Here is a 27,822-nt window from a genome sequence, read left to right as displayed (position 1 = left end):
TCTAAGATAGCCAAGCCTAGTCAAACATACTATTTTGTCATATGGCCATTTCAACATAGGTCCAGATTACCAGAGCAGAAATAAGAGGTCATGTAGTATTTTTGTTGGTTTGTTTTTTCCTCTTTATCTATGTAAATTCTGATACTTCTATTCATACAACATTGACTGGAGCTATTCATGTAAATATGTCTCACTGGATGAAAGCTGGGAAGTGAGTTTCCATGAGTAAAAGAAGTGAGAACCAGCGATGAATCATCACTAATAAAGTATCTAAGATAGCTAACATGTACAGACAATTCATTATATATTATTAATTTTCAGACTTCCTTTACTAGCCACAGACTTTTAAGTGTCTTTTTTTAAAGATGAGGAATATTAACTCTAAATATATTAAATAACTGATTTAATAAGTAAAAATTCCAGAATTTAAAACCATATACATACAAGTGCCATGATCACATTTATTATAACATTTACCTTTTAAAAGTCAATACTTTTATGTTAATTTCCCCCATACAATATAGAGTATAGGTTTCAAGGAATATTTTGTAGCATTTATGGAGGCTAAAAATTGATGAGACTGTCTCCTTTGTGGTTGGTTCAGAAACCATGGCATCTACAATATGAATGATCCTTGTGTTTGCCATTGAGGCTAAATGTGTTTCTTTTGATGTTAAAATCCCTTGCTTCTACTGTAAGCCTAACACAATATGGTAAAAAAGAATGTAGGTTTGCTGGCTGTTCAACGTGGACTTGATTTCAAGTTTTAACATTTACTAGATTTGTGACTTTGAAAAATATTTTACATGATTAATTGCTGCATTTTTAAATTTATAAAATGGAGACATTAATCAAAGGTATGGTACCATTTGGGGAGCACTTACTTTATTTCTATCAGTGTAGTTAATGTTTTAGCTTGAGAGACTTCTAGAAGCAGTTTAAGGGAGAGAGTACTGATTTTGTTTAACAGTTTAGAGAATATACTGTATTCTGGTAGGTGTATTTACTATTAAGGCATAGTAGCTGAAATGGTTTGGTCCATGGTGTCAGGATCTTGGAGGATCAGCTTCTTACAAAGTTCAGAAAACAAAGAACAGAACCTTAAGAAGGGCTGAACTGTAACCTTTAATATCCACCCATTTCCCATACATTCCACAACCTCCCAAAACACTGTCACCAGCTTGGAAATCTGTGGTTAAACACAGTAATTTCTGGCTGGATAGTTCACATTATGCCCACGAAGCAGGTACTATTACCCTTGATAGTATGTGTGAGAATTTAGAAGATTTGTCAAGGTTAATCCCCCTAAAATGGACTGAAGATTCAAACCTAGATTTTGCAGACTCCAGAAACAAATTCACTACCTTGGAAGACTATTATTGTTATTTTGAAAAGGATGCAAGGGGACTGGAAAAATAGCTCAGTGGTTAAGAACACATGTTCTTGCAGAGGCCGATTTGGTTCCCAGCCCCCACATGGTTGTCTCACAAACATTTACAATTCCATTCCATGGGATTTGACTCTGCCTTTGGACCATCATGGGCACCGGACATGAACATGATGTAGTACATACCACATATTCATGCAGGCAAAATACTCATGCAGTTAAAAATAAGTAAATCTAAAAAAAAAAAATCTATGCACAAGTTCACTTTTTCTTTCATTTTTTCTGATAATGATAATTTGGCATTTGGTAAACTATCCTAGTGTCTCAAGCTAAAGCCTTATGTTCGTAGGCTAGCCTCAAACTCACAGATATACCTGCTTCTTCTGTCCATGGAGTGTTGGAAATAATGGCATGTGCTGCCCACCCCTTGTATTTTTATAAATACGGTCTACTTGTTTGTTGATTTTTTCTAGCATTTCAAAAGGCTTTCTACTCTTCTATTCTCTCCTGTTTTGAATTTACATCTATTGTCTACTTTGAATTTTTCTAGCTCTGTATTTTTTTTTCATATAACCCACTGTCTTTCAGTAGTTCTTTCTGTTATGGTTATCAATAAATATTTACTAAATACCAAAAAAGATACTCACACATGCATATATTATTTTGCTATTTCCATGACTGCATGTAAGTAAGAAATAAGATGCAAACAGGCTACATATAACACATAAAAATCTAACTATAATACATGTGATACTGTCACATGTCCTATTTAAATTTCTTATAATCCTGTGAAGAAACCATTGTTATATCTATTTTACCAAATAAATTATGGGAAAAATTACAAAATATAGTGCTTCAGAACATTGTGCAGCATGGATATAGTGACCAGCTGGTTTGAACAGACCATGTCCTTACATATTTGGGCATGTCTAATCTCTATATTCTATTCTTCTATGGTGTCATTTAATTAACAGTGTCCAGAAATTCAATTATTTCCCCACTTTTCAAAAACTTTTTATATTTTGAGCTCCTTGTTTAGGACAAAGAAGAGAGTAGGAAATATCAATGGAGGTGGGAAAACAAGATATTTAAAGATATGTACTCATTTGTGAAAAATACATTTTCTAAATTTAGTTCATGTATGAGTATTTTTCTCACATATATGCGAGTTCCTAGTGTCCATGAAGATCAGAAGGGAGTTTTGGATGCCCTGGTGCCGAAGTTATATATGGTTGTGAGCTGTCCTCTGGATATTGAACTCAGGCACCTTGCTAGAACAAAATCCTGCTAATATTACACCTCACTAATTTTTTATTTCACAATGCAACACAGCTAAATAGAGTAGCCTATTCCTAGTCTTTACCTAGATTAGCCCGTACTCACTTGTATCTCTTCATATGCAGAGGTCCCACCCACCTTATCTTTACACAGTTTACCTGTTAATCTGGCATTAGGAAAATGTCTTCCTTAATGGGATTAGTTTCCTGCCCATATATATCAGCAGTATGTGATTATCTACCATCCATTTTAAGGTAGGTTTACTCAGCATTGATGCTAGAAACTGATCATATAAGATAAATACTATATGTAGAATAAATAAGCAAACATCATTCTCAGCCGCAAGTACTGTTATTGTATTAAGAATGTCCTTTGTTTTCCTTGCTTCAAATCCTCTCATTCTTGTGCATTTCCTCCATGATCTTGGACACACTTAGTTTTTCCACTGCTATCCATCTCTCCAAACCTTTATTCATACATTACAGATGTTTAAATTTATGTGACTTCTTTGTGAATTTTTTGGCAAGTTCACTAATCTTTTTTTTTTTTTTTTGGTTTTTCAAGACATGGTTTCTCTGTAGCTTTTGGTTCCTGTCCTGGAACTAGCTCTTGTAGACCAGGTTGGTCTCGAACTCACAGAGATCCGCCTGCCTCTGCCTCCCAAGTGCTGGGATTAAAGGCGTGCTCCACCATCGCCCGGCAAGTTCATTAGTCTTAAGAGACTCACCTGGGATGCATGTCCACACCTTAGTTACTAACAAATCACTGTCTAAGGAGGCAGTAGATTCCTTGAAGTAATTATTTTAGGTCTTGGAAGACTGGTGATATTTTGTACTATTATTGAGAATTATGTGAAAATAGTAGAAGAATGAAAATACTTTTAATATAGACATCTCCATGTGCTGAATATATACCATAGCCTGGTAGATAGACTTGATTGTCTTGCTGCTTTACATCAGATTTTAATCACAAAAGGAGATTGTCATTTCTCTTAGGGGTAAAGACTGAGATTTTATGTATGTATTATGTATGTATGTATATATGTGTGTGTGTGTGTGTTATGTAAATACTCCAACTTATGGTAAATAGACATTAAATGTTAGATATAAAGGAAAAGTGAGCTTTTCTTTAAAACATTTAATGTCTGGTGGGTTTATCTTTGTCACTGAGATACTTTTTTTTTCCAGGAAGTTTTGAAGTTTTTATTCTTTATTAATTCTTATGAGGAACGCAGCCATCCCAGTTAAAATCATTGCAGAATCTTTGCTCCATTTGTATCTTGCCATTACCAACATTAGCCTTTTATTTTTGACTTAAAATTCTGAGAATACTGGGGCCGCATTTAGAGCAGGCAGATGCTCTGCTTCTGAGCTTTATCTCAGCTTTTTACTTTTTGAGACAAAGTCTGACTTGTCCTGGCAGAAATAGTTTGCTGGTCATCAACTTCCTGCTCTGGATATTTATGTTGTCATTCATGATAGTGGCCAGTCCTTAGACAGCCAAAAGTCTGGGCTAAATATGTCCCTGTCATTTAAAGCATGTCATGCTTGGATTTTTCAGTCCTAATAAGACCACCCAGACTTCTGACTGGTTGTTTCTCATGACTGTGGAGAAGGGAACACTTTGCCTGTATTTAGTGTCTAAGAACACAGTTTGTTGCCTCCTGTTTTCTTAGCTATTGGAGCTATTACTTAAGGAAAAGCTACTGTCTGTTATATGTATTGTAGATCCCACCTGGACAGTGAAGAGGGCTGTTCTTTCATGGAAGGAAGCCCTGAGTTTGTTGTTTCTGTGTAATTGAGTCTCAGCAGGGTGGATGCTATTCAAGGTTCTGTGGGCCCACTGAGTGCGGGGCCCCAGCTTTACGCTCTGGGAGATCCCTCCTCAACCCTTCTGTGTGGTAATTTTCTGTCCTGAAGATGAGGAACCAGATAAGACCCTCTCTATGGACTCCAGAACCTAGCATGGTGGCGCCTGCCTATAATCTTGGCACTTGGGTGGCAGAAACAGGAGGATTGCCATGATTTTGAGGATAGCCTTGTTTACTGAGTGAGACCTGTCTCAAAAAAAAAAAAAGACCAGAATTCTGGAGTTGTAACCAAGTCACGGAGATACTTTAAGGCTGTGTTTGAGAGCCTCATTTAAATATTAAAATAATTTATAAATAAATCATAAACACTCTGGGAGTTAAGGGTCACACACCAAAAAGTAAACTTGACTTGATATGAGGACTTGTACCTAGTTTTACTGTAAAATGTTAGACCATGTTTGGCTGCTATTCCTGGAAATAGTGCTCTTTTCTGGAGGGAAATGAAGGAGAATTTGATCTGGGAGAGAGAGGAGGTGGTGGGGGTTGGGAAACTGTGGTCAGGATGTTATGTATGCAAAAGGAATAATAAAAACAGATAAACATAAAACAAATATTCAAAACTAGGCTCCACACATGAGAGAGAACATGAAGCATTTGTCACTCTATGTCTAGGTGACCTCAATCTTTTTTTCATGTTCTGTCCAGTTACCTGTAAATTTCATTTTTTACAGCTGAATAATAATATTTAATTATGCATGTTTCATATTTTTTAATCCATTAAGTAATTGATAGAGATTTAGGTTGATTGGATTTCCTGCCTATTATGAAAAAAGCGGCACTGAACATGAAAAACAATTTTAAAGGACATGAAGTTGAGTGGGTAGGAAAGAAAGGTAGACCTGGGGCAGTGAGACACAATCTCTGACAAGGCCATGCCCACTCCAACAAAGGCACACTCCTAACAGTGCCCCTCCCTATGAGATTCCAATTACACCCAAACTACTATATATATTTAGGGTAGTAACTAAAGTGTGATTTATTTTACTTACTCCTTACTGATCATAATGAAGATTACTATTTTTCAAAAAAAAACTACATATGTAAAGCTTTAGAGAACATATTTTAGGGTTTCTATTGCTGTGAAGAGACACCAGGACCATGACAATTCTTTTTTTTTTTTTTTTTTTTTGGTTTTTTTTTTTTTTTTCTTTCGAGACAGGGTTTCTCTGCGGTTTTGGAGCCTGCCCTGGAACTAGCTCTTGTAGACCAGGCTGGTCTCGAACTCACAGAGGACCATGACAATTCTTTTAAAGGAAAACATTAATTGGAGTGGCTTACAGTTCAGAGGTTTAGTTCATTGTAGTGAGCAGACACATGATGCTGGACAGTGTTCAGAGTTGTACATCTTGATCCTCAAGCAACAGGAAGTGAACTGTGACACTGGCTATAGTTTGAGCATAGGAGATCTCAAAGCCCACCTGTACAGTGACACAAGGCCACACCTACTCAAAGCCATACCTCCTAATACTGCCACTCCCTATGGGACCATTTTTTTCCCCAACAACTACAGATGATATACAAATTAAGCCCATAAAGATGATGGATTTGAGCCTCTTTTTCTGGTGATGGATATCTGTCATATTATGAACAAAAGTTCTTTCAAATGTGATATGGATAGGTAAAATGTAAACAAACAACAACCACAAACAACAGAGATCATAGTTGAGTGCCATCTTAGTTTGAATTTCTATTGCTGTTATATAATAAAACGACAATAAAAATGTTGGGGAAGAAAGGAGTTATGGTGTCTTACACTTATAGGAACAGTCCATCACCAAGGGAAGTCAAAGCAGGAATGAAAGCAGGACAGGAACCTGGATGCAGGAAATGTTGCAGAGGCCATGGAGGAATGCTGCTCACAGGATTGAGCCTCCTAGCTTTCACAGTTTGCTTTCTTATAATACCCAGGACCACCAGCTCAATCATCAATCAAGAAAATGCACCATTGACTTCCACACAGGCCAATCTGGTGAAGAAGAAATTTTCTCAATTGAGGATCCCTCTTTCCAAATGAGTCCTGCTTGTGTAAAGTTGACATAAAACTAGTCAGTACAAGTCCCATTCAAGTTAATAGATCATTGAAATCACCCTAAAATGTCAGCAAAGTCATTTGGTGAACACTGGCTATCTGCTGGTGTAGATAATTGCTTCTCAGTCTCACATTATGCTTCTCAGTTCAATTACTATGACGTGGTTAAGAAAAACAGTGCCTGTTTATTGGTGTTGAGCTATTTTTGAAGTGGAAATTAACATTTCTATACTTATGTTTGACTACTGCTCCTCATTTTAATGCCTTTATTAATTTTGCATAGTATATAAAAATACAGATGATCACATAATAGTAAATACTGTGAGTGGAACTAATCCTATTGTTTATTAATACATATTCACCACATGTATTTATATGTGTGTTGTATGTATATCTATTAACATATGTTTGAGATGAGAAACTAATTCATTACATTTTTTTAATTTTGAAAATATACATACAAATTAATAATGACATATTATCTAGTAATTCCATTCTTTGCTATATAATGGCATGTTTGCCCAAAGCACTTATCAGGATGACCCATGTATCATGGCTTGTGATTGTGATAGCCCTACACTAAAACAATTAAGATTTCAGAAGCAAGAAAAATAGACACTAGATCTATAAGTTACACAACAGAATACTATTTAGTAACAAAGACAAAAAGCAACTACAATATATGCAGCAACGTATATGAATCACTCAAATAAGATTGTGGAAAAGTAAACCAGTCAAAAATGAGTCTATACTGTGTGATAATATGACATAAACATCAGTATCAATCAAAGTCTTACTTATGCTATTGGAAAGCATTTAGAACCATCATAGAGGTGTGGCGACAAGGAAGAAGGGATGAAGATGCTTCTGTAATGTTGTCTCTTAAAATCTGACTGTGGATTCTATTATTATATACTTTGCAAAGATTTACTGAGGTAGATATTATGAAATCCAATTACATCATAATATGGTTCAATAACAAGTTTTCTAAAAGAACAAGGTCTCTTGACTTCTACCCTAAGAAGATTTTTTTTCAATTTTATTTTCTAAACTATGATAAAGAACTTATTGTCCAGAGAAAGAAAGAACAAATTTTGGGTTTCTGATCAAGATAATATTTTGACAGTGTCTTCTACATTATACTTGATGGACCAGCATGCTTTATTCTATTGATCGTTTTGAAGCATGTTAACATGCCAGGGTAAATATTTGTAATAAGCATAGGTAAGACAAATCATTCTTTATATAACTCCTTAAAGGTTTACCCTTGGAGTATTGGGTGGTGCCTAATGTATCTTTTGTGAAAGCACAGAAGCTGTTAATGTTTACTAAACTACACACACTCAGTTTGAAAGGATGATGCTAACTACCTGATTTATCTCTATTAGTAATTTCTGTTTGGCTTCTGCCCTCCTTTTAAATGGTGTTTATTGAATTTACCAAGGACAGTAATTTGTTTATCATTATGATGATTCATTGCTCTAACAGACTGTTAGCTTGATTTTTATCACAAAGAGGATATTTCTTATACTGATTGAATACTTTTTGACATTTAGGAAAATATGCATTTAGAAAATGGATGGTCACTATTATATTAGGATGAAGAGAAATAGATTTAAATATTTCAGAAGAGTTTTTAATATATCATTTTCTATAGTAATCCTTGGAATAAAAATAATCTAGATCATGTTGAAGGTTTTAAAATTTGAAGTGCATATTAAATTAAGCATTAAACCACTATTATGCAGTCTGATCACCAAATTCCAATTTAAGTTGGAATTCAAGGGTAAATTGAGCTCTAGAGGACTATGCCTAGATTTATCTTGGGTTAGTCAAAGTTTGATAACAATAAGATGGTTTATTTTGGTATTCTTTGTTGCAAACAGGACTGATCTATTTATATAATCAAGAATGTAGTTAATTTCATGGGAACATTGTATGTGTGTGTGTTTATATATCTCTTATCTATCTATCTATCTATCTATCTATCTATCTATCTATCTATCTATCTATCTATCTAATCTACCTATCTCATACTTATAGAGAGAGAGAGGAAGAGAGAAAAAGGAAGGAGGAGAGACAGAGAGAGAGAGAGAGAGAGAGAGAGAGAGAGAGAGAGAGAGAGAGAGTACATTTTCTCATATAGGACAAGGTAGTATTTTTACTTTATTAGATTTACTCATTTTATGTGTATGAGCATTTTTCCTGCATGAATGTATGTGCATCACATGCATGTCTATGTATGGTTATGATCTACCATGTGGGTGGTGGGAACCAGGTCCGGGTCTTCTACCAGAACAGCAAGTTCTCCTAAGTGCTAGGGCATTTCTTCATCCCCATAAAGTGAGTATAATTACTGAATGACGTATTTTTATTATTTTAGTATCAGATGGAAATTTTAAAACTTACCTTCCATATTTTCTCTATCTTCATATGTAATTTGCATGTATTACCTTGAAAGTATTTTCTATGTCCTTCATTTGTGGACTCGGTTTTTTCATGTAAATATAACCCCAATTTCTTCTCAATGATCTTGTCAGTAAAAGTTTATGTGCTTTCTTGAGCTGCAATGCCAGTGAAAAGTCTTGAGCAATATTCTCTTTTATGGATCCCAGGAGGTTCTATATGTCTTTGTTGAAGAACGCTCTGCAGCAATGGGCTAGGTTTAAGAATCTGGTTGCATTTGAAAGACATGAACTACTGGCCTCTGAAAAATACACCAGGGAAAGCTGAGTAAATGAGAGATGTGAAGAAAGAAAAGTTGCAGAGGTTGAGGCTAGAGCTATTGTGTTCTGTAGACGCAATCTTACACGTGCTGAATCTCAGGAAAGTTTGAAGATGCTGCAGAAAAGAATGAAAAAATGATTTTGAAGCGATGCAAGAATTTTTCATTGAAAGGAAAATGCCATTTTATAAAAATACAAGAATAAAAGTGTCACTGAGTTAAAGAACAATTAAGTTTTTAAAAGATACTACCTCTACCATCTTTGTCATCTAGATTAAAATATTTGGGTTTGATAGAGAAGCTGGTTTTTCATTAAACTAAGGACCAGAAACAAAAAGTCTTGATAGTCTTACACACTTTCCTTCATTATCTTATACTGCAGCATTCTCATCTTGTACTTGTATAAAATTTTATAACAATGAAGCCTAGTTAAAATGCATACATATTGTAATATATTTTTACTTTAAATTAATTGTGTCTGTACGTGGGTATGTGCACATGAGTACATGTGCCCACAGAGCGTAGAGGAACCAGATCCCCAGAGCTACAGTTACAAGCATTTATGAACTGCCAGATGTGGGTACCGGGAAATAAAGAGTCCTCTGGAAGAGCAGTAAGTGTTCTCAACCACCAAGCCATTCCTCTAGGCCCCAAATGCCTACATATTTTTTTTTTGTTGTTGTTTTTTCGAGACAGGGTTTCTCTGTGGCTTTGGAGCCTGTCCTGGAACTCCCTTTGTAGACCAGGCTGGTCTCGAACTCACAGAGATCCGCCTGCCTCTGCCTTCCGAGTGCTGGGATTAAAGGCGTGCGCCACCATCGCCTGGCTGCCTACATATCTTATAACATCACTAGCATGTAACCTTCCCTAACCTCCTTCCACTTTTGTCTCACATTTTTGAGGGTAGGACCCATTCAGTTCTTATTACCAGCACCAGGTATGATTTTGAAGGGTAAGAGATTTGGTTCTTACCGTGACATAAATTTTTTTTACTACATTTATCTTTTGTGTGTGTGTGTGTGTGTGTGTGTTTGTGTGTGTGTTGCAAATGCTTGCAACAGTACACATATGGGAGTCTGAGGACAATTTGAGGGAGTTGATTTTCCCTTATACCAAGTAAGTCCCAGGGGATCAAACACAGGTATCTCTCTTGGTGCCAAGTGCCTTTACCTACTGAGCCATCTTTGCAGCACTGCCTTACCATAATGTTAATTTTATTTTCTAAGTATATATGGATGATCAAGAATCACCTGTACTCTTGGTTTGATATGCACCTGAGGAAACTGTACATCTAAACTTGTCTACCTCCAGTAATTATGTCCTTAAGTTCTGTACAAACATAGAAATCACTATTACGATGTTTGGTCAAAACCCAAGGAACAACCATATTTACTCTGAAAGTTATGGTGTTTGTATACCTTTACTAAAAAAAATTATACTTCATCACTTCAGGCATTCTAACATAGTAATCCGTAACTCTTATCAAATATTCAAACTTTCTGCAGGTATCAGGAAAAGTAGGCATTCAAAGCTGAAAAGCCAGCAGTTATATTTCTTGGCAGTTTTAATACTCTGTAATATTATCTTTTCAAGTTAATTTTCATATAACTTAACAAATTTTGACATGCAATAAAATATTTAGGCAGATCCTTTGTTAAAGTTGGAAAGTGCAGTACACTCTTTGAATACACTCTTTGTGAAATTTTGCAAATGTACACATTCTTTTATCACAAATTTTAAAAATTATTTTTGCTGTTGAATTAATTTGTTAGCACAGTGACTTAGGGTCTCTACTGCTGTGATAAAACACATGACCAAAACAACTTGGGACAGAAAAGGTTCTTTATCGCTTATACTTCACGATACAATTCACCACGGAGAAAAGTTGGGGCAATAACCCAAACAGGGCAGGAAACAGGAACAGGAGCTGCTGCTTACTGGCTTGTTCCTCCTGGATTGATTAGACTGGGTTCAATCCCTAGCATCTACTTGTAGTGACTCAAAACCATCTGTAACCTCAGTTCAAGAGGATATGATGCTCTCTTCTGGCCTCCGCAGGTACCAGACACACATGTAGTGAACATACAAACATGCAGGCCTAAACTAAAAATGAATCTTTTTAAGAGTTTAAAGAAGTAGACAAACTAGAAAATGATTAATTTACTCATATGCCTTTGAATTTGATCCTACTGCATGAAATTAACCTTTTTTAAAAAAGCTGTAAACACGATATATTTTTAAATACTTCTTGTTTCATTATGTAAACACACACACACACACATGATTCTAAAGACAGTTGGAAAACAAAATGAGCACAGGGTCCTTTAATCATTTGGGTTCCTTCAAGATCCTCCTGTTTTTAATTTTCAGAGCTTCTTGTAGTTGGCATTTTTATAATTTAGACAGTTTTATTTATTAGAGTCTGTGTGTGTGGGGGGGAGGGTACATACATGCCACCATGTGCTTGGAGGACAACTTTCGAAGTTAGTTCTCCCCTTCCACCTTTATATATGTTCTGGCCATCAAAGTCAGCTCACCAGACTTGAGTGGCAAGTGCCATTATTCACTACACAACATACCAGCTTGACTTTTACATTTTATTCAGAGATTTTGCTGAAAACAGCAGAAAGATGTGTTTCCACAGGGCCAACCAAAAGTGCAAGTTTGATATAAGTCAAAAATAAAAGACAGGAACAGTGCCTAGAGCTCCCCCAAAATCTTTACCAGCATTACCAGTTATTTCTATGCTATTTTGTACTTCATCATTTTTTCCATTCAAAGTATTATAAGCCAGTGTTCGGCTCCACATGCTCTTTTTTGTTGTGTTTTTTTTTTTTTTAAGATTGTTTCATGTGTATGGTATGAGTGTTTTACCTGTATGAATATCTTTGTACCATGTAAGTAGCAGGTACCCAGGAACCTCTGGAACTGGAGTTACAGGCAGTTGGGAGCTACTGTGTGGGTGCTAGGAATCAAACCCTGTTCCTCTGTAGAAGAGCATCAGCTACTCTTAACTGCTGAGCATCTCTACAGCCCTTCTCTTAGTTTAGTGTGTATGGGGCAAGAAGATTGAAAGTTGTGCATGCTACAACTGTAAAGTGAATGTTCTTGTTCTCCCTCCTTTTCTCCCTTCTTCTTACCACACCGCCCTTTTTAAAGTTCCTCAATGTCCATGGAGCATTGGTGGGCTTGGAGCTCCCTTCCCGCTTTTTGTATATTTCATTTTGAGACAAGGTATCACTGTCTTGTGAAGGCTATCTTGAACTTGCTCTGAAGACCAAGATGAGTGCTGCAGAGAATAATGCTTCATACTTTCCCATTAAATCATCTTGGTTGATTTTACTCTATAGTCTTTGTAGATTCCAATCCTTTTGGTATATTTGTTCCATTGATTGCCGATCAATAGTTACTAAAACATTCACTTATTGTAACAGATATGGCATAAATGAAGATCTAATCTGTCTGTTGAAATGGACCCCAAAGAAATGGTAACCTCCGCAAGAATCTCTTGCTATGAGAAAGAAAGGTACCACCCAGGGCAGAGTGGGGGAACTTGTCTCCCAGAAAGAGGTACCATACAGTTCTAATGACTTGCCAGACACCTTACAGGCTGAGACTGAAGCCCAGACAATGATGGTCAGTGGTGGGCAGGAGCACACCCTGACCTTGATTGCTTAGATGTGCATACCCCTAGCCCTCTATTTAGGCTTTACATCACTTCAGGATCCCAAGGATGAACTTGGCAGTGGTTGTGGTGGAGTATCGCTGAATCTTTTTGTCTCTCTTCCCAATGTGGCCACATGCAGTAAACCTTGTCTTGCTTTCATCTTTAATTTGACTCTTTTAATTGGCTTATTAAGAATAGGTGACCAAACTTGGCTTGGGGCATCTTCAAGTTTTATAACAAAATGGTGGCACATTTTTTGATAGCAGTTTGATAACAAAATTGATTGAGACACATTTTTGAAATGTTTGCCACTGGCAGTAAGCTAACCCTAAGTGAGAGGAAAGATGGGTGTTCCCAGAAGCTTTTAAAATCATTTTTCTCTGGGGACATTTTCATAACTTTCTATCTCAGCAGCATCAGCTGTTTTGATTTATTTATTATTTTTTACCTGTACTTGGTTTCACAGAAAAACGAAAAACAAGTTTGAACTTTGTTTGGATTCCTGAGAACATCTGACCCTTGGTAAATCTCCCTGACTGGGTGTACCTCATGATTTGCTTTCCTGTTTGCCTTTGAATCCTTGAGCAATTTTGGGTTCTTTTGAATTTGGGGCAGTTGCAACTTGATGAATTTGTCTTTTGGGGGTTCTTCTGTTAAAAAATATTGGGGTATTATTATTAGAGATACATAGTGACCATGAGCATGACCATGGAGGGGGATAGGGAGGAAAAGAGGGGAGAGAGAGAGAGAGAGAGAGGGAGAGGGAAAGGGAGAAGGAGAGGGAGAGAGGCAGAGAGAGAGAGAGAGAGAGAAAGTACTCTAGAAAGCACTGAGAACCTGACCATAACTGAAAGTCGGAAACTGTAGCAGACTTTCTCTGTACTGCCAGCCCCCAAATAACTACATGGAGACCTTTTATTAATTATGTAATCTCAAGCTGGGTGGTGGCGGCATACGCCTTTAATCCCAGCACTTGGGAGGCAGAGGCAGGGGGATCTCTGTGAGTTAGAGACCAGCCTGGTCTACAAGAGCTAGTTCCAGGACAGGCTCCAAAACCACAGAGAAACCCTGTCTCGAAAAACCAAAAAAAAAAAAAAAAAAAAAAAAATTATGTAATCTCAGCCTTAGATTAGACTTGTTTCTAATTAGGTCTTATAATTTAAATTAACCCATTTCTATTAATGTACATGTTACCACGTGGTTTGTGGCTTTTACTTTTCTTCCCGCATATCCTGCTTCCTCTAACTCCTCTCTGGCATCTCTTCTTCTCTCTCTGCCTGGAAGTCCCGCCTTACCTCTTCCTACCTAGCTATTGGATACTCAGCTCTTTATTAAACCATGCAGAAGGCGCCTTGTACATCTTCACAGTGTACAAAAAGATTACAACAAGTGACAGCAGAGATGGATATATGGCTCTGCCATTCTTGCAATCAAAGGCTTCAGGGATGTTGTTAGTTCTTCTTTGTCTTGAATTCACTGTTCCTTCGTTGACCTGTGCATTTGAATCCTTATTGAGGGGGTCTCTCACCTCTAAGGAGGAAGTAGCTAGATTTCTTCAATTTAAGACGTCTGACTTTCAACTATAAAGAACATATTAAAGGTCCATGATCTAACAAATGTCATTCCTAGGACAGGTCTTCACAATTTGGAAGCTCTTTTGAGGAAATCTGGGTTTCTGTTGAATTATTTGGGGCATCTGCCATGGGACAGAAAAGGTTTGTGCCATTGGAGTTCTCTCTTGAGCTGTTTAGATAGAGAGCCAAGGATGTTGGGGCAATCTTCCATGATGCAGATAACCATGAAAGTATTATCTTTATTACTTTGCCACCTGCCAGTCTTTTATAAACCTGGGATGATGCCTAAGGCAGTAAATGGGGTGAAAAACCATTTTTGCCCCTGGAACACCTGGAGCAAAAGATCTGGCCACTTCAGTTTTTCAAGGCTTTACCCACTCTGTGCTGATAACCATGGTTGGAATGGCTTGTGAAAATGTTTATGTGTGTGACTGTATTTAGGGTTATTTTGCATGTGTGACTATATATTTATGGTTATATCGGATGAGACAAGAGTAGTTGCTTCTGTGTCTTTTTTTTTCAAAGCTAAAATCTAAGGATTCAGAAAGTGTTTATTTAAGAAGAAAAAGACTATTTTTGGAGTTTACCTCTGGCAGGCTTCTCTAAAATTAATTGAAATGTTAATTTTAACCTTACTCATTAAAATTAATTGAGTCTGTTGCTTTTAAATATTAATTATGGACACTCAGGTTGAGATAAAATCTTCTTAACAGCATTTAGGGGAGATAACCTAAAGATAGCTAACAAAAATGTACCATTTTATTTACTTCAAAAAATTATGGAACAGATATTGTTAGACAAACTTACAATGTAAAATTAAAGCATGAGTTTCAGGACTGACCCGTATACAGAGAACCATTGGGCTTGGTCCTTTTCAAATGTACGTATAGTGACAGCGTTAAGATAGGCTAACTTTGGCATTGGAATTGTTGTGAAATTATATTTTAATGTGTCATTCTGTTTCTGGTGATCTCTTTCCTTGGTTGAGATTTGATGTCTACTTAGATTTTTTAAAAAGACAAAACAGATGTGTGACCAGGGTCTGGAGGAGCTACTATCCACCTCCTCTACCAACACAAATAACAAGATCATAATTGGTAGAGGTAATAGTCACATCTGGGCTTGGAAACATGGTTTAGAACCATATGCCACACAGAAAAGCAGTCCCGGTTTTTAAAATGGAAAGTGGTCTCAGGGACCATTAAGAGGCAGTAAATGAAAAAGTTCCACACTCAGTCAGTTCCATCTCTGAGTTCGAAGCCAACTTGGTATACAGAGTGAGTTCCAGGAGAGTCAGGACTGTTAAACAGAGAAACCTTGTCTCAAAAAACAAACAAAAAATCTTGCATCTGCATTAACACACTAATTGTTAATTGAAGAGGGAGAGGTCTGCAGAAAGTTAGAGCACCAAGTGGGAAAAGATTAGTTTACAAGTGAGTAAAGTCTCAGGTGAGTGTTGGGCTGAGGAGGCAAGGCTTCCTTACCTTGAGTATCAATGTTCAGCTAAAGAAAGCTGCTTGCTTCCTGGGAAGACACAGCTCTTGCTTTATAAATCCCTGTGTCGCCTATCATTTTAGTTTTCTCTGTTATAAGAAAAGCCACAAATATGCCCAGTGTCAGAACAGGAATTGCAATTTGGGTCAATATCCATTTTTTTAAGGTATGTGTTTTTCAAAAAGAAAGGGCTGTTATGCTTAACATACAGATCTAGTGAACAAAACAGTTTGATGTAAACATGATAGTAAACTAACTAAAATAAAAATATCATCCACAAAAGGATGCTAGAATAATATCTCACCCCAATAATAAAACCCAGCTTAAGAACTTATAAGACCAGTTTCAAAATAATTAATGTTCTAATATAAACATACAAATGTCAACTTAAACCGATGCCCATAACAAGACATTGCTTCGAAAGTCTGACAGTCTGAGAATATGGTAGAACACCTTCTTTTCTGCCATGCCTATTTCCGTTGCGTTCTCATCTCAGTACATGTATAGTGTAGATTTCCATAAAAATACCAGTTTTGTGAGCTTTCACCAAATCGTGTTAAGACTGTCACTCAGCTGAGAGCTTCATCTGCTGTCTGTTAGGAAAAGGAACACGTTTTCTTTTCAGATAGAGTTTTCCGATGTAGCATCCGCCTGTCTGAAACCTAATGAAGGAGACTAGGAATTCAGGGCTCTTTCTGTTTCCCCCTCCAGAAAGTTCTTTAAACTTAACTTATTTAGCTCTTCAAAAGTACAGCGGGTAAATCCAGGTAGTTGTTTTAAAATAATCCGTGTTTAATAGAGATTTAAACCAAGGTAAGAAAAATTGATATCTCACCCCAATTTTAAAAATCCAGTAAGATAATCATTAGGCTCAGCATTATCAAAGTTGCTAAGGTATTAATACAAAATTTTCTATTTGTATTTGGCATTCAGAAGCTTGACTGTGATATATCTAGGACTCTTTAGTTCATAAGAAATAGTTCACCAAGCTTTTAAACACTTAGTCACTACTCCTTTCAGACTGGCTTCTGCCTTTCCTCCATTTTTCTGCCCTCTAAATCTCCAATCATCATATACTATTAGACCGCTTAATGTGGTTCCGTGGGTCTAATAGACACATGATTGGAGATTTAGAGAATAGTCAATTTTTTGGAATGCTCTTTTAATGAGACGCTTGCCATGGGTTTACCTTTAAGTTCATGACGGCCTGTCTATCCTCTCATAATTTCCCAATTTTTCCTTTCAGATACTGTGCTTTATATTTCTGGACTTTGTATCTACTCCTTTAAAAACATAGCTTTCATTTAATTTCTCTCCTGAAATTCTCCATTGTTTCTTTTTATATTCTATTTTTATTTAGGGTATGTGTGTTAGTGGTGGGTGGCAGAGGACGGGTTTGTGTGTGTACAGGCGAAGAGTGCAAGTGAGTGTAGTACCTATAGTGGCCAGAAGAGTGGAGTCACCAGGTGGTTGTGAACTGCCTGGGGGGGGGTCCTGGAGAATGAAGCTGGGTCCTCTGAAAGATAAATAAGAGTCCTAACTGATGAACCACTTTTTTAGCCTCTTAATTGTTCATTCACTAGGACCACAGTTTTTCTTTGTATATAGTTTAATGGCTGATTTTAAATCATTGCCTCCTAGTTTCAGAACTAGGCCATTTAGGGTTTCTTTCATTTTAATTCTTAAAAATAGGTCATATTTTACTATTTCACATTTACCAACTCATCACTGAGTAGAGATTAATTAATAATTAATTTTTAAATTATTTTATTTTTGAGATTATAATTATATCATTTTCCCCTTTCCTTTCCTTTCTCCAAACCACTCACATACCACCTGTTACGCTTTTTTCAAATTTGTGGCCTATTTTCATTAATTGTTGTTAATGCATATATGAATTCTTGTTAAGGCTCATGAGCAATTATAAAATAAATAACATAATTTTAGTACTGAAATAAGAGAATTCATAGTATCATTAAAAATACCTCTAACAGAGGTGATGATATTAGAATCCATTAACATACATAGTAATCAAATAAAATTGGTGACAAAATTTTCATGACATCAAAAATTATAGTTGAACTTGAAAATTCAAACTATGAATTATCTTTGGCAGTAACTCAGAAGCTATCATTATCAGTGATAGTCTAGTTCAGAAAAACAAAAATTTAAAAACTTAATATTCTGTTATTATAGTAAGCTTTAGTAACAGAAACTTTCCACAGTATTACCTACACATGTGCTTTGCACTTCTAAGTGGATTAACATAATGCAGTTATACTGATTCAGCTATTCAATGGACAAATTGGAGATAGATAATCTTTGTAAGTCTTGAAACTGTTTCTATTGAATATAAATTTTATACAGTCTCTAAAAATCATCTGTGTTGCTTGCTATGATTAAACGAAGACATAAATTAATTTCAAATATCATTTATACTTAATTTAAAGTAATTTATAAAGTATCACAATGCAAACAAGAGAGGGCATCCAGAAATTCGTAATTCTTATTCTAGTTCAAGGAATGCATTTGGTTCCTTTGATTAACATGAATGAAAGTAAAAACATTCAGATTTTGTTCATTACTTTTTTTTACTGGATCTCTGATGGCCATAGAAAACTACCATGGGGCTTTACCTTGGACCTATTAATTTATTTTCTCATTAGGTTGAATGGCAAATCATGACTAATGAGGTTTTAAAAATTTCGAAGATCCAATTTGTGGCTCCAATGCAGATCGTCATTTATCAGACATAGTTATTGGAAGCACTTATTCTTGTAAATACTCTGTATTAGTCAGCAGATGGCATGCATTGCACGTTAAGTCCTCCACCCTGTTACCACATATACTTCAGAGTAGAAAACATCTGTTTTCTCAAGACAAGAGCCTTGACTTATCTCCTGATTTGCTGGTCAGTGTTCATTGTGAACTACTTAGTGATAATCAGAGAAGGTGATATTTTATCTTGACTTAGTTTAGAGTAGATTCAATCAAGTGCAACTGCTTTTCTACTTTATTTTATTTATTTATTTATTTTTTCGAGACAGGGCTTCTCTGTAGCTTTGGTGCCCGTCCCGGAACTAGCTCTTGTAGACCAGGCTGGCCTTGAACTCCCAGAGATCTGCCTGCCTCTGCCTCCCGAGTGCTGGGATTAAAGGCGTGCGCCACCACCGCCAGCTGCTTTCCTACTTTAGCTAGTAGATTGCACAGGAAACAGAAGCCTTTCAGAGACAGCTTCTGAGTGCCGTCCATGATGTTTAGAAGTGTAAAGATCATCTCTTATGGCACATGGGTTGGTGCAGCAATTCAACCTCTCCAGGCAAATTAGCAAAAACGGACAACTGAGTTTACTCCTGGAGCATCCATATAAAGATAGCTCTGTAATAGCCTAATTAGGGAACTTCTCCATGTATAATAACATTGTCACATTTACAGGCTTTCCTTTGAGTGGTTTCAAAGTATAGTTTGTCTGGTGATGCTCTAGTATGATACATAGCCTAGCTTATTTTCTGTCAAACTGATTCCCATCTGTCAGCCTGGCATGATGCATCTTCACAGAGTATCAGGGCACTCTACAGGGCCGAGTTGTGTATGTGAAGGTTCTCTCCAGAGAGCAGAGAGGTAACTTTGCTGTACATGGGAATAAGCACATAATTGAAACAGAAACACATGTTAAAAATATTTGATCAGTCAAAATGGAGAGAAGAGGTATTTGCTTCCCTATGCATCAGATTCTTCCTTGTGTGTTAAACATAGAATTTTTTTTTCTGAAACTAATGGCTTTTTAACTGTGAATTTGAATAAGGGCCAATCCTATTTGGAGGCACTAGAACAGCTTTATTTTTATTAAAAGTCCCCCAATCATAAATATAGCAACTAAATAACTATTTATACACTACCCAAACCTTAGCATCAAGATTATAAAGAAATAAATTGAGATATATTCCCCCAAGGAAATAGATGCATACAAACATAAATGCTTTATTTATTGTATTCATTACCACTTCAGTAGATCTATTTTCCTTCTGCTTAGAAAGATTGCTTTATTTTCACAGAACAAAATCTTTCAAATAGAAAATGTTGTTTTAGTGTTTCACTTACTCATTGCCTGTCTGAGTTGTATCGGGTCAGAGACATTAATGAAAATGTTACTCATTTTACCTGTTTGATACCATGCAAAATTACTTTAGAAAAAGGGAAATGATCAGCCAAGACAAAGCTCGATGATTTTGCACTGTTGGTGGGTCCTGGGTGGGGATGTGTGAGTTCTGAGTAGTAGGGCAGCCATTTTGGCTGCCGGCTTTTAAAGGCACATAGTTGTGTCTGTCACTGACAGATGACTGCATTTTGGCTTCCAGTTTCTTCTGCGTTCTCTAGACTCCCCAGAGCATTTCACTGGGATGGGAAAGCCTCACTGCTCCTTTGGAAAAATCGATGAAGGTACACATCACAGGCATGAGGAAAGTAGGAAGCAGGTCAAATAATGGTTATCTCGTTTTTCTGCTAGACCTCCTGCGTTTTAAACAAGTTCTCTGCACTTGACTGTTAGGCCCCAAGTCTTCATTGTGCATGTGACTCACATTATGTTTCACTTCACTTAAGCTACCAATATTTTGACATCTTGAAAAAAAAATGATAGCCCATTTTTAGTAGAGATTTTTTTTTCATATAGGCACTCTGAAGTTATTAAGTGATCCAGGAGAACTTGTTTTCATTAGCAAGAATGAAAATGTCTTTAAAAAAGAAGGATACCATTTCCCTTTCTCAGTGACAGGAAACCGATGCCACAAGTTATTCTGTGTCTACTTCACTGTAATGACAAGAGATATAAAAATCACATTGTCACTTCTGCCTGGTATATGAGGGTGACCTGCGGCCACAAGCAAATCATTATACCTGAAGGTGCCAGATCCTCCAGGAATTGGCATCAGGCCTGCCTTATGCTCGGAAGCCAGCTGGCCAGGTGGTATAGTGAGAACCAAAGTGCTTTCAGCTAATTGGGAGTGGAAATATCACTTGTGAAGGGTGCATACATGACCACCGTGTCTTTTTATGTTTAAACAGTCATTTTAATTAGGAAAATAAGGGAAAGCAACATGAAGTTCCTCCGCAGTCCTCACATTGTTTCTCATTCCCAAACCTGCCTTCCTTTTCCTCCACCTACCAACCATGCGCAGTGAACACACCAGACAGCATGCCACTCTGTCAGCAAATCTCCTTCTCAATGGAATTCAGTTTTCTAAACAGAAAGGGGCGCTGGCAGATTTTCCCTGTCTTCCAGCAGAAAACTATGGAAATGCTTTCAGGAAGATGAAAAGAATATTTTTGTGTTATCATAAATCATCTGTATAGCACTCAGCATACAAATATTGAAGCTCTTGGCATCAACTGCTTACTGCTATGGTTAAGGCAGGAATATGTTTTCTGTCAATACTTGATTAGGTGAAAAATTCCCTGCAAGTTGTAGCTGCGTTTCTTGTGAAAAGATGGTTTGTATTGAAGAAAGAATGAAAGCCCTCATGAGATAATTAATTTTACAAACGACAAATCAATATTTTACAATGAAACCATAGTATTAGACTTGGAATTTATATATAATGTGCCTTGCACAAACTTCAAATAATTTTAGGTTGTCATTTAGACAGTATTGATAAACACACATTAAGAAATATATTTAAGTGATAGAAATATAAACATGATAATAAATTTAGAACCTTATTGTACTTTTATAGTTTACTTAAATTACTTTTATTATCACAGGTATTTATCATATATGTAAAAATATAATTCTTTACTGATTCTTTGGGAATTTTACATCATGCACCCCCATCCTGCTTACCTCTCAGTCCTTCCCTCACAGCTGCAGCATACCCCCCAAAAAATACCCCCAAATCAATTATAAACAAAACCAAACCCACCCCCTCCTGTCATTCCAACACCTCATCACTCATCCTAGAGGCAGTAGGTGCTGCACTGTTTCGGGCAGTGGACCCTTTTGTGCAGTCAGCCCCACCCACTAATGTTCATTACTGTGAGTCATTGGTCTGGGTCAAGGCCTCTGGTGCTCCATCATCACTGGACCCTCCCCAAACTCCTCTGGGTTATCCGGCTGTCGTCCTGAGTCATGAGATCCTGCTGTTATTGTTCCTCAGGACCGGTTCCTACACACACTCCAGCAGCTCACAGATGGGGTAGATGTTAGGGTGAGCCAACCTAAGACCCAAGATGTGGGTCTGGGTGGTCAGTCTGGGCCACTGGGATCACCCCTCAGACAAGGGGCTGAGCCAGCTCTCCTTGGCCCATGCCATCTGGGGCAGCTCTCCCACAACCATGGTGAAGGGTGGGGCCATCTCTCTAGAGTTTTGAGTATAAGGGGTTCAGATCTTCTTCCATAGGGGTAGGGCCAGCAGGGTCATCTATCCCAGGGTCAGTGAGTCGAGGGAATAGCTCATAGCCATGGGCACTGTCACAGACTCCAGCTGTAGCCAGAATACAGACGCAGACATGGCCCTAGGCAGCAGCTCGGGCCAAGATGTCACCATGGCCCCTTCTGGCAGCACAGGCCACCCAGATCAGTATGGCCCCAGCAGCACCATGACCCTAGAACATCAACATGGCCTCAAGTGGCTGATCAGACCCTGGGCATCTGCATAATCCTCAGCTATGGTAACAGGAGCCATGGACATCAACTCAGACCCTGGCTGGTTTAGGGTCATAGATGGAGACATGCAAAGCTATGTATCTTAATCATATTCATATTACATCTGCTTAACCTGAAGGCAGAAACTAATTCAAAGAAATGGCTTCCTGTTGAAAACTAGAGAATGTCTCTACCTCACTACTATTAAAATTAGATATCATGCACTTTGTTTAAGTTACTTTGTTTCTTTCTTAGAAACAGTATCTGGCTTTGTAACTCAGGCTGTCTTGGAATGTAATTTCTAGCTAGCCTCAAACTCAATATCCTCTTGTCTCAACACCCCCATATATATATATTCATATTCCTGGAATTACAGGTATACCACTCCCATACTTTGCTTAAATCTATTTTCCATTTGAAAATTTCACATATAAGTACACTGTATTTGCATTATTTCCACCTCTCTCCCCCCCCCACTTCTCTTGAGTTAATGTCACCATCCCCTCAACAATTCACAGCCTCTTCTATACTTACTGTTTATATGTATGTGCTAAAAATTGTGGCTGAGTTTTTTATTTAAGTAATTTCATAGCTTAAGTTATACTTAAGCTGTTCAAATACCTAGCAGTTTACCTGTGGGAATATACCGGTATTTTTTTCAACTGCTGAGAATAAAAAAAACAGTGTTTGCTTTACTGTAGAAACAGTGCAGTGAAATGAATTTATTCACACACAAACTGTCATGTTCAATTCTGCTCTTGGTCTTGAGTACTGACTGGTCACAGCATCTTGATGTTTAAAATAGTATTGGGTGGTGATAATGTTTGAAATCCTGAGGCTTTCACTGAAATTTTAATTTAAAGAAGATACGCATGCTAACAATTCAGTAATTAGTACATAAAAGCTATCAACACCACGGACTCTCATCACTATTTCCACCTGCCTGCCTGCCAGGATGACAGTTTCTAAAATAGAACAGAAATACTACAAAGTATTACAAGACCCTAACATTGTAATGGAGGCTATTTTGCCCAGCCCCATAGCAACTTTTAAAATAACTACGCTCTGCCTTAGTACTAATTATAAATGTTTGGCGGATAGCTCAAGCTTATTACTAGATAGTTCTTACATTTAAATTAACTCAATTCTATTAATTTAAGTATGGTGACGTGGCATTATCAGTCCACTGGCATGTTGTTCCTTGGGTGGCTGGATGGCATCTCCTAGACTCTGCCCTTCTTCTTCTGTATCTCTGCTTGGATTTTCCACATGGCTCTATCCTGCTTTGCCATGAGCCAAAACAGCTTTATTTATCAACCAATGATAGCAACACATATTCACAGCGTACAGAAAGACACCCCAGAGCAAAACTTTCAAGTGGGGCCAGTGAGATGGACTGGTGGATACACTTTCTGCCAGGCCTGGCTCAGTGGATAAACTGGCCAAACCTGAAAGCCTGCATTAAATCCTCAGGACCCATACTGTGGAAAGAGAAATGATTCCTAAAAGTTCTACTCTAACCTCTGTATGAGTTCTGTACCATGTGAGTGGCACCTTCTGCCCACCCCCAAACATGTAAGTAAATAAATAAAATGTAAAAAAATAAGGCTGGGAATATGCTTAGTGGCAGAGTACTTGCCTAACATCCATAAAGGCCCAAGTTCAATTCCCAGAACCTGAAAAGAATTCTTAAAGTATGTAGGAAATGTTGAAGTGCCAACACTGAGTCCTTCAGTAGGGAAAGAGGTAAGAAATCTTTACACTAAAGGATTCAAGATACATTAAAATTTGCAACAATTTCTCTGTGGTGGCACCACTTGTCTTCAGTCTTTCAATGGTTAGGAAAATCAAGCACAAAGGGAACATTTCAGGTTTTTACTATTAACAATGTTGTCTTGAAATTGAAGAAAAAATGAAGGTCAATATTAGGCTTTGCATTCAAGGTAACCTAGCACTTGCTGACAATGTTATTGATAGAGGAAATATGGTCTACCCCTGTAACACTTTCGTGTTTCTGGTCTGCTACATCTTCCCAACATAAAAGATACATTCTTGCTTCGTTCGTTCTCAGCCACGTTTCTCCCATTATCTGCCATGCCCTACTCACCAGCCCACTCAGCTTCTGCTCAGTTCCCATGCTAAAATGTTTCCTGCTTTCCTTGCTCAAAAGCCATCTCTATCAAGAGCCTTTGTGTATAGCCTTAAAAGCTGCAAGAGCACATATCTTCTTCTAGTCTCCCACATGCGCAGATCATCTTTACATAATACTACAGCTAACAGTTTACATTTGATAGCACAGCTCGCAGGGTAGCATTATCTTTCCTAGAGTCTAGGATTTCCATTTTTAATGAAAATTAACTCAAGTGATTTGCTCGGAATTAAATTTTCTAGCATTTTTTTTTTCATTTATAAAAAAAGACTCAAAGCATTACATTTCCTGAGTAGTCCTTTCTGTGACCTGGGAATTGGTATTTAGGCTTTGATACTTAAAGTTGTTTTTTCTTCTCTTATCAACTCTTCCAAACTTCAAATGCTTCATGACCATGCTTTTTGTTTTGAAGATCATGGTCCTTTATATCAAGGGTTCAAAGTAAACGTTGAGAGTGTCTGCATTCTTAGATAAAATTTCATACTTAGAGACATCATGTTCTGTTATGTTCTTGTTCATTGGTTTTATTTTTACCTCATACTCTTTTTTTGTTTTAAAGTCAAATAAATTTTCAGCTTTATGTTTCCTATGTATCTCATATCTTCCATATGTATCCTGTATTTGTAGTCAGTACCATTTTGATACTGGTTCTTACTATGAGCATTCTTTTTTGTAAGATCTATTTTGTTTTTAGTTGTGTATGTTATATGCTTGGGAGCTCCGATACATTAGAAGGCTAAGAAGAGGGCATAGGTCTTACATAGTTGCAGGTGTTCTACTATGGGTGCTGGAAGCAGTCCTGGGGGAAAGCAGGATGCAGTCCTAACAGGTAGCTATCTCTATAGTTCCTTATTGTCAACTTTTCAGTCTTCATTTTTGCCTGTTAGTACATTTCAAGCTGCAGGAATTTCCTCAATTCTAGTAGGATATGTTCACCTGGTTCACTGTGATTGATCCATGGATTTTAGCCCTTTCTATTTGACTTCCAACTTCCTAGTAGATAGGACTTAACACTTCTTATTGGCTCATAAACTCTTGGAGTAAGAGAGCTGTCATCATCAAAAATTAAGAATATATTGCTTGATTGATCTATGTTCAAAAGAGTGTCACTTCTAGCAGATGATCAAGAACTGTTAGGTTGTATCCTTATGACAGTTTTATAATTTGTCTTAGTATATAATTTTTCTGATTCTTTCCTAGAAACATAGAGAATGATTTTTTTTAGTTTAGTTTGTTCTTTAAGAGTCCTTTATACTCTCTTTTGATATTGTCTATCTTCTCCTTGTACTTGACTATCATTTTCTTTTCTATACCAAATGTTTTCTAGGCTTAAGTCATAGTCAGGAAATATATTTACAGCCAGTATTCCTGAATAACTAGAACTGTCATGAAATATGTTATACCTACTTCTCCAGCGATTGCTGTGTAATTTATTCCTCCTGAAGAGAAAAACAACCATTTCCACTTTTAAAAAGAAAATAACCAACAAATCAAGTCCAGTTGTTACCTTTTTTATTATATCCTATTAAAATTGTGTTTTCCTAAGATTTAAATAAAAGTACTCATGCATTTTCCTTATATCTATTTATCTCTATAATCATTGTTGCTGACCTATGATTTTGACTTTGATCATTATGTCTTCTCATTTGATATATACTATCAGAGCAACTGCCCTCACAAATGACTTCAACCAGCTTCTAAATGCTTTTGAACTCCTGATTTGTATGACTGAAAACTCATTTTGTGAGCTTCACATGACTAGATCTACTGCCAACTTGCTTTACTTCCTCAAAATGCTCTTTAAAATGTTAAAGGGAAGGCAGCTATGCTCACCACTATACCACCCCAAGGTCCAAATGAGGAGCAGAAGGAGGGAGAACATGAGCAAGGAAGTCAGGACCTCAAGGGGTGTGCCCACCCACTGAGACGGTGGGGCTGATCTAATGGGAGCTCACCAAAGCAAGCTGGACTGGGACTGATAGAACATATGATCAAACTGGACTCTCTGAACGTTTTGGACAAGGAGGGCTGACTGAGAAGCCAAGAACAATGGCACTGGGTTTTGATCCTACTGCATGTACTGGCTTTGTGGGAGCCTAATCTGCTTGGATGCTCACCTTCCTAGACCCGGATGGAGGGGGGAGGACCTTGGACTTCCCACAGGGCAGGGAACCCTGACTGCTCTTTGGACTGGAGAGGGAGAGGGAAGGGAATGGGGGGAGGGGGAGGGGGGAGGTGGGGAGGGAAATGGGAGGAGGGGAGGAGGTAGAAATTTTTAAGTAAAAATAAATAAAAAATGTTAAAGGGACAGTCATAGAGTCATTGCTCAGTCATTTGTCTCATGATTTTTATTTTTTATTTTTATCTCTTTTGTGCTCTTTATGTTTTAGATCTTTGCCTAGGTTATCTATTTTAATGACATAAAATTGTATTTTCAATTCTCTGAAAAGATTTGTCATTCTTCTAACAAGAGCACCTTGCCTTTGAGTAGAGGGGAAAATAAAGGATACATGTTGAATGGAGAATATGTAATATTTATTATATGCCTATAAGATCACATTCTGTGTACTGGATATCTTCTGAATTTGTTTGTTCTTCATCTCTTATAATCACATGATTGAGTAAATAATTCGTGGGCTTAACACCATATTAGCAGTGAATTAGATTTTTCATGTTATGCCAAATATGTGATAGGTAAATATTTAACCTCAACAATTGTGAAATAGAAGAGAAGGCCACTGTTGTAAAGATGAAAGCATAGTGACTCAAAGTGTCCTAAAGACACCTAGAATTAGGAGAAAGGATTCTGGACTCCTGGATTTATTCTATTGTTACTGAAGCAAAGAACTTACTTACATCTTCCAACAAGATTTATCTAAACAACACTTTTGTTCCTTAATGGATTTGAGCAGTTGTACTCTTGTAAAAGAGCCAGAATCCTTAACCTCAAAAATCTTCATCTGAATCCACAGACGAATGTAAATATAGCTCAGAATCACCTACACATAA

General features: G+C 37.1%; 1 protein-coding gene across 1 annotated transcript in view; it reads left to right on the top strand.

Annotated features, from left to right (window-relative positions):
• LOC130867758 (melanoma-associated antigen B18-like) overlaps window positions 1-27,822 on the top strand; it is a 399,852-nt gene that overhangs the window by 175,571 nt on the left and 196,459 nt on the right. The window lies entirely within an intron of this gene.

This window comes from Chionomys nivalis, chromosome X, assembly GCF_950005125.1.
Source record: "Chionomys nivalis chromosome X, mChiNiv1.1, whole genome shotgun sequence".
In the NCBI taxonomy this organism is placed as follows: domain Eukaryota; kingdom Metazoa; phylum Chordata; class Mammalia; order Rodentia; family Cricetidae; genus Chionomys; species Chionomys nivalis.
The sequence above is the reverse complement of the archived record's forward strand: the minus strand, read 5'-3'. Positions and strand labels throughout refer to the sequence as shown.